The 11,299-nt window shown below is 40.3% G+C and overlaps 1 long non-coding RNA gene across 6 annotated transcripts in view; it reads left to right on the forward strand.

Annotated features, from left to right (window-relative positions):
- Nucleotides 1-10,967, forward strand: part of LOC102151182 — a 143,842-nt gene extending 132,875 nt beyond the window's left edge. For 5 of the 6 annotated variants that reach the window (XR_005356682.1, XR_005356685.1, XR_005356687.1 and 2 more), the window contains one exon: nucleotides 4,645-5,824. This is a non-coding gene — a long non-coding RNA (uncharacterized LOC102151182). Of the gene's footprint in view, nucleotides 1-4,644; nucleotides 6,339-10,514 lie in introns of those variants that run through there. The other variant, XR_005356683.1, reaches the window with a different exon arrangement.
- The last annotated feature ends 332 nt before the right edge of the window (nucleotides 10,968-11,299 follow it).

The raw sequence follows: 11,299 nt of genomic DNA on the forward strand, positions 1-11,299 counted from the left end.
TGGGTTTTATATACAACTCTGATGAATTACTGAACACTACATCTGAAACTAATGATGTACTATAGGTTGACTAATTGAGCTTAAATTTGAAAAAAATAAAGGCATTTCCTTAGATGTTGCACTTCTAACTTCTACTGGCATCTTATTAGCTATACCTATCTGCCGGGAAGGTCTGAAAGTATATCTTTGGGCCATGTACTTCTCAAAATTCAGGAATTCTATTAATAAAGAAAAAAGGAGAGAATAGGGTATTAAGGGACAATTGACAGTCTCTGCATCAAATGATAATTAAGAACATTGTTTCAAAATGGAGTTTTGATATAGACTTAGACAAGTGATAAATGATATCATGACTTTGGGGATATGCTTTCATCCATTATACATTTCTTTCCAAGTCGTATATCAAGGTTTTGTACATATGATATGTGTATGATATATTTAAATACAATATGTGAGATATTATGAATAGTACATGCTTCTTCAGAGGACTCTGGTTATCTATAAATGCTAATTCAAAATTTCACAATAGAAGAGGCCCACTGGCTTTAATCTTTGGCAGAAAGCCTTGCAAAACCCTTGGGATTTATCTTGTTTGCATTCTCACTCAAAAAGATCTCAAACTCAGAGTTCTGTGTTGTAAGAGATGCATTCATAGAGAGATTACTCTGAGGTTTTGAGTGAAGCATGTATTTAATACATAAATCATAAACAACCCTGACCCTGAACTTCAGGGTTTCCTAGAATTCTTGGTCTATTCTTTTTTTTTTTTTTAATTTATATATTCTTTTTAAGTAGGTCAATGTGGGACTCAAACTCATGATCCTGAGATCAAGAGTCACATGCTCTACTGACTGAGCCAGCCAGGTTCCCCTTCTTGATCTATACTGATAAAATTTCGACTTTTACCATAGAAAAATCAATTAACAAGTATTGAGAATATTTCTTAGGAATATACTTAGTAGTTATGTTGAGATGAACCCACAGATCCTTATTTAGGTATCTTCTGGGGCCACAGGAGGAGATAAGCACAGGGTAGACCTCAAGACCTCATAACATTCTTGTTACCTTGGTGCTGCCCACCCCTTATCCCCCAACACCCAAGCCTAATGCAGTCTCATATGAACTTAGCTGTCCATATGGAGCTGCTTGGAAATATTGTGTCTTGCAGACAGATAGATGTCTTTGGTTCTTTTTCTTGGGTCCAACTCTTTAGGTCCTACTTTACTAGTGACTAGATGAGGCAGGAGAAAAATGAACAAAGAAAAAGAAAAGTTTATCTTAGAGCTGGTCCAATTAGTTTGTCCTAAGCCTTATCTTGGGGAAGAGTTCTTGGGGAGCATCTACTAAGTGGGAGGCAATTCTAGACCTGTTTCGCTTCATTGGCACATGGAAGTAGAGAGAAGCAATCTGCAGAGAGTGAGGATTCCAAGAGATGAACCCCGCAAAGAGGGAACAGCCTACAGAAGTTGAAACTTTAACCTTTTTCTCCATATACCCAAAGCTCTATCACCTATTAAGAAGTTTAGTTGAGTCCAGTAACTTGATTCAGTCTCCTTACCTCTCTTCCTTCGTGGGTGTGGGTTTGGGGAGTGTATTAAGGGTGGGGAGAGAGGGAAGTGGAACTTTGCTTTAGAAGGCACTGTAACACATACAGGACATGCCCTTTATCCTGGTCCTCAAAGAACTAATAGTCTGTCTGGGAAGCTAATGTACATGAAACATTTAGTGAAAACCAAAGCACTTGAACTATGTGTTATTGATTATTCAAGAAAGAATCCAGATAAGGGATAAATCAATGTGGATTTGTTTCTTGGGGAAGGCTTTCTGGATCATGTCACAAGTGAGGTGCCAAAGGATTAAAGGAACTTATTAAGAAGGCAATAAAGAGGGGGTGAACAAAGATTCATAATGAGCTTAGAGGTCAGTGAACTTATGTACCTGAGGCAGAGACTTAATTTTGGAGACTAGGGAATGAAGTGGAATAGGATGGTGGGATACTTCAAAAATCAGGCATATGTTAAGCTATAGATAGTCAGGTGAGTTTTTTTCTTTTAAACTTAGTGTTAACCTCTAAGTTTTTATGGGACAAAGGGAGGATAAATTAATAAATTACTGACTAATTGAATGAATGAATAAATAAATTGTATTGTAAAGACACTGTAGATATTATAACTGGCCTCTTACATAGAAATTTGTCTAAGCTGGGAGTTTGGGGTTCCTCTGCAAGATCTCAGCAACATAGGTTGCCAGGGAACAAGAGAAGTCAAGACCAGGTATCACAGCGACTGGGAGCCTGGCTGTGCTCACGTTAGCCAGCAGTCTAGTCCTCAGTGAACAAGAAGAAGTGTTGGATCTGAGGAGATCCAGTTCAGCAGGAGATTTGGTTAACTAGAATGTGGAGAGCAGGTAAGACTGAGTCAGGAATGGTGCTGCTGTCTTGGAATTTGGGCAATGTAAATTCCAGCCGGCAGCTTGAGTTCTGGAATAGACTGGTGGACGGTGATATCAGGGCCCTACTCAAGTAGATTGAAGTATAGGGCAAGGCACAAGGTCTTGAAGGAAAAAGGAAAGCTAGCCAGGGCAAACAGTTCAGGAGACTGGGCCAATATGTGTGGAGTTAGCAGGGCAACGGGGGAATGATGATGAAGCTGTGTGGAGTAAGCTCAGGGCAATTCAGAGCATTTGTGGCCAAGAAAGGAATACCATTGCTGCTATCTGGTGTGTGTGTGTGTGTGTGTGGTTGCTTCTCTTTTGCCTGCCTGCTGAAGATGCATTGAAGATCACAGCTGTGCTGAGCCTCTTAAGTAGATCCTTCAGGGGCCCTACCTCAGACAGATCTTGGAATGAATGGCTGAAGCGGAGGCCCGGTGGAGGTAGCATCACTTGGAAGGAGTTGACTACAGCACAGGAGATGGAGGCATAGCTAGGAGCCTGTCATATCCCAGGCTGAGGAGAACAGGGTTTGGCAAAGGGGTGGGGAGGACTTAGTAGAAATTCAGAAGCAAAGGGAGCTGCAAAAGACATTTCAAATTAAGAAGAGGCTTCAGTGACAAGTTTGATATAATGGATAGGGAAAGAAGAACCTAAAATGATTCCAGGTCCATTTTAAATGCTCATGTACTTTGACATTTTTGTTCCTGAGCTGAAAGGTGTATTTCTTCTAAACCCAAAACAATTTTATTTGACAGAAGACAAAAACAAAAGTTATTTACAGTAGTGTTTTGCTCAAATAATTCAATGGGATAACTGTGCTTCTGCTCTAGGTTTATCTCCCAGCCACACCATGCAGAGGCTGCCCCACTCGCAGCCTCCCCATCTTGCACAAGGGGAGAATGCCAACCAGAATTCAGCAGCATGGCTCTCTCACCCTTCACCCCTCACCACCTCTATTGCTCAGTGCACCATCGGAAGGAAAAGTCCCACCCTAGTTGAGTACACTTCCAGGATCACTTGCTATAATCATCTTCCCACACTCACACCAGACCTGAGCTCACAGACGTGGGGTGGGGTGGGAGATGCTGGGCAAATAGCAGCTTCAACTAATCTTGAAGCCTCTGTGTTCTTTCTTCCAGAGCTGAGCCTCAGGAGGGTGAGGATCCCCGATCCCCTGGGACATGCAAGGAGGGGGTGGGGTGGCAAAAGAGTGAGCCTAGGAAACTTGCCCACTCACAGAGAGCAAAGTTCCCTCTCCTTAAATAACCAATCCCCATTCCCCCAGCATAGGCCAGGCCGCCACTGTGAAGTCGAGTAGAGCTGATAGGTATTTTCAACTGACGTATCCCTTTGGCCTATTCTTTAAAAACCCAAAGAAATGAAGTAAATTAAATCAGTGTGTTAAGGCTAAGCTTATTTGTGTGTTTGTTGGCTTTGTATCTCAACTGTGGTGGGTCTGCAGTAGGATATTTCAGAGAAAAAGAGCCCTTGAGCAGGTGAATGGATAGAAATATTCCTTGCAAAGATGCTTTTCTTTCCTGTTCTAAGATAGTGTTGATAATGTACGTGTGCCTGAGCGTGACTGAAAAGCCTTAGGTGGGGCCTACCTGGGTCTGTGTGTGTGGCTCTCCTGGGGCCTTGGTTGCTGGAGGAGATGTTTGAAGTGTTTATCCCTAACCTCTTTTACTCACCTGGTTAGTTCTGAGCTTTTGCTGACAGAAGAGCGCTCCTGTCTGGCTGCAGGGCTTCACTGCAGGGGGCTGTGTGCGGCTGTTGGTTCTCAGCCAGCCACTCTGCGGCTCCATAATGGGACATAGGCATGGACTTCCTTCTTCGTGAATGGATAGGGCTTGGAACCTCAGGACAGGTTTTATTCCTATTTTTAGAGGTGAGGACAGAAAATACAGATTCTTTACCTGAAAGGGAAAATTCTGTTTTCAAAATGAATTTTCAAAAAATACTACAGGTGTGTAGTATTTTTGATTTTATCGGGCTTGGATCTGTAACTGCGGTGGCATGGATTTCAAGGTCATTATATAAGGTAAGGAGAGAAAACTCGAACCAGCCTTATTACCATAAAAGATCCTGGTTGCACTTTTGAAGGGTTGAGCTAAATAATTTTAGTGATCAGTGGAAGACCAACTGTTGTACTTCTGAAAAGTTGTTCTTAGAAAGGCTTGAATTAATGATTTGTTTCCATTTTGTTCACAGATATACTGTCTGTAGGACAGGGGTAGACTGAATACCTGCTTCACTGAATACCTGCTTCACAGCACCTTTCACATTTTCTTGTTGGAAAGACAACCGTTGGAGAATCATCTTGTTACCATCAGCAAAAATGCAAACAAATCAAGACATTAAGAATGCCACAGTGGCCAGCAGTTAATGATGCCAGTGTTACACAAGCTTCAGCAAAGTTTTCAAGACAGTGTGCCTCACTAGCCAGGAATCAGGGAAGATTGAACCTATCCTTTTTGTCTCAGCTGTTCCTCAAATCAGTGCAACCCCTCCAAATTAATGTGAATTGAAACATGCATTGCCTTTTCAACTTAATTGAGTACTTACTATGGGTGAATCACTGCACAAAATAGGGGAGGGAAAATGAGGGAGACAAGTAAGATGTGTTTCCTGCCTTCAATGGATTTACAATTAGTTTCAGGGCACTTTTTTTTTTCCCTGCTGCTCTTAATTAAGTGTGTTTCTAAGATAGAAAACAAATGAATGGAAAAGTGTATTCTGTAAGTATTTTAAATCCCTTTAATAAAAAACAAAACAAAACAGCCTAATGTGGGCAACTCAGGACATCTTAATTCCATTTGTTTGGACTTTTGATAGGTAGGATTTATTTATTCATTCTGTAAATATTTGGTAGACTTTAGAGATATTAACACATTAGATTTGGAATTAATTGAATTCAATTCTCCCCCCACTCCCGAGATATAGATTATCTGTTGAAAAATATATTGTGTTTGTACATTTCTTGCAGAGTGGGTAGGTGAATTACATCTGTTGTCTCTGTAGGCCTCTACCTTCTGTGCCTTAGGAACCTGACATCATGTGAGCTATTAGCTTCGGGAAAGGGGGAGATTTGGATCAAACTTGGGAATGTTGTTCATGGACCCAGCATAGGGTTGGGATAGGGGCAAAAGAGACCTGGGCAATGACTCTGTAGGAAACTTTGGCTATTTTGGTATTCATGTGTTGTCCTCTATGCTACAAAATTACGTTTTGTTTTTTTTTTTTTTTTGAAGACTTATTTCTGATCTGGGAATAAGTCATGATTCTTCCAGTGTTAAGATGCTAATATGACTGTAGACATTAGACATTTTATGTGGTGTATGTAACACATTTTTGTATGTATGAAGCAACAATAGACATGTCTTTGTCTTGAGTGGTGTCCATCTGAATGGAAAATGTGCCAGCTTTTTTTTTTTTTTTTTAAACATCATCAACAGGCTTCTTAATTAAGCTGCCACTATATACTGCCAATAGCACTGTGTGGCATTTGAGAAATGAATTGTGAAGTGCCGTTTCCCTCTTATTGAATAAACAATGTTGCTCCATATAAAATGGATTTAAAGTGTTCTTCGAATGGGACATTATATTGCTCCCTAAAGAATTTGATGAGAATTCTCATACTCTCCCTTTTTACTTAATTTCCCAAAACTTTTATTTTGCTCCTCAGTAAGGAATAGTTCTAATTTGACCAGTGACTTAATTACATGATTCATCCTTAATAGGATGAATTGCCCTGCCCCCAAACTCCTGATACTGGATATTTGTTAATCTGAGTTATGAAACTATATTTTACTACATTGTAGGTATGTACTTCATGTTCTGGGAAATTTTTTGGAGGGACCATCTCTATGTTCCTGGAACCTGGCACAGTGCCTGGTGCATAGTAGGTATGTGTTGAGTAAACATTTGGTGGTCAAAACATGTGAAATAGCTTTTTTCTGTGATTCCTAAGGCTCTATGAAAGACAGAGGGGTCTTGCTAACAGAGTAGCACCTTCATCATTTGTAGCTCATAGTCAATCTAGTTAGAATATGACCAAATTAACTGGGTTCTTCATAATCAGTCTAGTTCACTGGGCTGCTTAATGGGTGTCTTGGATTCATCAGTTTAAGCCTGTGATTTGTACTAGCATCCACTGTGCTTCCCCTGGCCCTTGGCCAGCTCAGTAGGGGTGGGCCTTTGGAGGGGCTTTTCTGCTTCTCCTCTGGTTGTCTTCCACTAGAAGAGCAGTCACTCTATTCACTGGGTATTCACGTCATGCCAGGCGCTGAGCTAAGTGTTTTACACATATCCTCTCGCTTAATTATCTCATTTAAACCTTACAGCAACCATTTGAAGTAGGCATTATCTATTGCAGAGATATGTATGTGTCTTGCTTAAGTCATGGGGATCTAAATCCAGATCTCTTAGATTCTAAAGCCTGAACTATTAACCTCTCCCCTCTGCTGCATCCCAGGAGAAATTCCCAGTGCCTGGTGGTGTGGGGGCAGATCAAATCTGGATGTAGTCCAGATTCATTTCATTTAGTATTCCCAACCAGCAAACTGTCTAACAGATAAAACCCAGCAAATCACAGTTGTTTTGAGAATGGGGGAGGGCAGAGCAATTGGGAGAAAGCAAAGTTGGAGACAAACCAATTTGAGTCAAACCTTTAGCCTTTATCTCATAATGCTTTTTTTTTAAACTTTCTTTTTTTAACATGGCCTGACACCATGTGATAAATCAAAGCCTGACGTAATTGACCCAGAATTGATCCCCAAATGTCTTTTGGGGGAACATGCTTCAACTCTGGTTGTTGATTCTGAGAAATAATTGCCACCCTAGAAAGGTAATTACATATGCCATTGTTTATACACATAATGGGCTCAGAATGCATATTCTGCACAGAGGGAAAGAGAATCCTGCTTGCACATTAGGGGTGTGTGCTATGTATTGTGTCAGAATGCCACAAACAGCATGTGAACTCCCTATTACTGCTTCTTTCCCTAACGTGTGTGTGCGTGCCTGTGTGCATGGAAGGGTGAGGTTAGGAGTGAGGAAAGAGATGGGCCGTGGAAGGCTGTTTGTTGAGCTGAGTGACAATGATTTCCTTTTCCTTAATTTTTTAGTTTACCAAAACATCTTCTGGATCTGATTCATTTAGCTTGGTCTGGTAAAAGGATTGTTTTCTTCCTGCTTGGCATATGCTTATTAATGAGGTCTCATATTTCTTTCCATCAAGGGCTGTTTACTTTGTGGAAATCTAAAGTGAGAATCATTCTCCACAACATCCTCCTAAATGCCCTGGTTTTGACCACCCCTTTAAGTACACCAAACAGTCAGCTAAAATGGTAGCTTGTGCCTTTCCTCTCACTGTGCTTTCTGGTAAAACATAAGTGGGATTTAAACCACAAATGACCAATTAAAGCACTTCATGCCTTTTTCCTATAGCCATAAGACAATAGTTATCCTAAGTAAATATAACAAATAGGCTATTTTGTGGTAGTCTAACCCTAGCAACACACACACTCACACACACACGCATATATATATATAACATATATATATATAATATATATATACACAGACACTTTTTTTTTTAATCAAAGCCTTAAAAAAACAATGTCATGACTTTTTGTAGTATGCACAATGAAAGAAATACATATGTATTCTGCTATGGAACTAAGCATTGTTTGAGGCCGAAGCAATTCATCCTGGACTGTTCTCTGCTGCAGTGTCCAGCAAATTGCATGACCTGCTTGTTAGACTTGACAATAGCGTTTTACCTAACAAAGGCCTCTGCAGCTCTGAGCAGCAGTGGAATGTCAGAATGAGCACATTTCACACACAGATGTGCAGCCATAATAGCCTCTAAGAAGATGCATGTGGCAGGGAGGTGAGGGTGGGGGTTGGGCGCTTGGCGTGGGTGGTGTGTGTGTGTATGTGTGTGTGTGTAGTTTGGGGGCCGGTGGGAGAAGCAGGCCAACAGTTAGCAGTAGGGACATGGCCCCGCTGACCACATTTAATCAGCCCTCTGTAAACAATTCAACATTTTCATTGTTCTCTAAAAACTAATAAAGAGAAACAAGCACTTTTCATTCATCTTGAAGTAATTTTCTGTCAGGTTGGAGCCCCTTGTGGCCTCCAGCTTGTGCAATGCTAGCTGTGTGATACAACAACTATTGCAATTTATTTTACAAACTCTGGTCATTCACATGTCAGTTAGTGTTCACCAAGCCGGCATCTGAAATTGTGCAGTTAACGAGTTTTACAACATTTCTATCAAGAGAAACTGTTTAGCATAACTGACTCTTAAGGAGTTATTATACCTCTAAAAATCCATTTTAAGGGGCATTATTTAAATAAAATAGAAAAACGGTTCACTGCCTTTTAAAGGGGCTACAAAAAAAGTCCATCAGCTCCAGTGCAGTAATCCTCAGCTTAAAGCACTCTTGAGAGTACTTCTGGGAATTGTCAGCATAATGAAATGTTTTGTGAAATGTCCAGATAGATTCCTCTACTCAACAATTTTACTGCACCATATTTATTTTCCTTCCAGTTTTTAAAGAAGTGAATGACTTTTTGAGAGGATGACTCTATGTTGTGTAGATTAACTGAGCACATTATTACCCAGGTTGTAGCAGAAGTGATGGTTCTGTTTGCAGCGTTATCCGTACGCATCTGCAGACGGGAGCAAAGAAGAGAAAGGCAGCTTTTCTCTCCTTAGTACGTTAGCTCTGAAAGGGTTAAATCACTACGCGGCCTACAGATTTTGTATTTTCCTCAGTGCCACGTTTCCTCAAGCTTTTTAACAACTTCAGTACAACACAGCCCCTGTAAACAGTTTCTTTAAACTTTAAAAAATGGACTCTGTTTTCTTACCCTAAATATAAATGCAGGAAAACCCACACGCTTGTACTTTGGCACATGCATAATGATGCATATCATTTGAATCTGGCCCATTTCAATAGGAGATGCTATTGAACATTTTACTTAAAGAACAGTAGATTCCTCACATTAATTGAGATGGCCAATGACCCCAAACCAATTAATGACTAGAGTCTGTAATAGAGCACTATATGGCATAGCAGCAAGTTCATTTAGCATATTATATTACCTAAAGGGAGTAGAAGCCACCACTTGTAATGTAAATGTCTTAATGGTTCTTTCTACAGTGAGCAAGGCCAGGAGAAAAATTATATTCTGCTGTAACAAGAGATACTCCATATCCCTGGGAGGTGGATTTGTAACAGGGTACATTTTCATTTTGCAACAAATGGTCCCCTAATTTTGTAGACTGATGTTTGTGCACAGGACTTTGATTTTCAGAGGGAGACAGGCAGGTGTTCTTGGGCCTGTTAGCTGTATCTGCCCATAAGAAGCATCCGTGAGCCAAATACAATTTGACATAATTCATACCTTTATTGCCTCCTACAGAATGATATTATTTCATGCTGGTACATTAATGTTTCCAGCACAATACTGTCATTCCTGGAAATTTTACCTTTTGAAGTTCAGATATTGAAGAATGAGTTTTAAAATTCTCTAACTGCCTTAGATTTGGGAAAAATGCAACTTATTCCAAGGTCAGCGTTTTTTTTTGCTCTTTTTGATATTTGGTGGCACTGCAGATAATGTTCAGATAATGGGGAAAGGTCATAGCTGAAAACTCTTACCTCTTCTTGGCCAAAGAGTTTGTTCCTCTTCTGTTTCTGTGTTTGCAAGTAAGATTTCATCAACTTCTCATGTCATACTTGGCTCTTATTTGTTCACCTAGTGATGTAAAGTCAGGAGATGTTGACAAAAATGTTTAAATGATGGCACTTGAATCTGTTTGATATAGTATTTAGATCTGTCGTGATATTCCAGCATTCCAAATTAGTTAGGTCAGATGGAGGATAAAGTTTCCTGTTGCTGGCATAACAAATTACCACAAATTTAGTGGCTTGAAATCACACAAGTTTATTAGCTTACAGTTCTGTAGTTTAGTGGTCTTTTTGGATTAAAATCACTTGTTGACAAAGCTGTGTCCCTTCTGAAGGCTCTAGGGGAGTAGCCTTTCTCTTGCTTTTTCTATCTTCTAGAGAATGCCTGCTTTCCTTGACTCGTGGCCTCTTCCTCCATCTTCCAAACTAGCAGTGGTAAGTCGAATCCTCCTCATATGGCATCTGTCTGACTCTGCTCCATTGTCACCTTTCTTTTTCACTGACTGCAGCTGGAAAACGTTCTGTACCTTTGAGGATTCATGTGATTAGATTGGGCCTACCCAAATAATATAGGATAATCTCTCCATCTCAAGGTCCATATCTCAAAACACATCTTCAAAATCTCTTTTGCCCATGCAAGATACAGTATTTATAGGTCCTGAAGAATGGGACTTGGACATCATTGTTGGGAGGTGGGAGTTAATGGCATTGATCTGCCTACCACGTGGAGTCTCTGAGAGTTCTTTCTCATACCAATATTTGGAGAGTTAATTGCAGTTCCTAGGCATCTCCAAACTTTTAAAATCATGCATGGAAATAGTTTTAAAAGTTTGATTACAGGGGATCCCTGGGTGGCTCAGCGGTTTAGCGCCTGCCTTTGGCCCAGGGCGCAATCCTGGAGTCCTGCGATCGAGTCCCGCGTCGGGCTTCCGGCATACAACCTGCTTCTCCCTCCTCCTGTGTCTCTGCCTCTCTCTCTCTGTGTGTCTTAAATAGATAATCAATCAATCAATCAATCAATCAATCTTTAAAAAAAAGTTTGATTACATATCCTAGGATAGGTACGTATCCTTCTAAACCATCCTACTATTACCTATATTAATAGTATATATACTGTTAGTAAAGCTTCATTTCTTTTTGGCAGATAAATAAAAAACGATCTT

This window comes from Canis lupus, chromosome 3 (genome assembly GCF_011100685.1).
Source record: "Canis lupus familiaris isolate Mischka breed German Shepherd chromosome 3, alternate assembly UU_Cfam_GSD_1.0, whole genome shotgun sequence".
NCBI classification, from domain to species: Eukaryota; Metazoa; Chordata; class Mammalia; order Carnivora; family Canidae; genus Canis; species Canis lupus.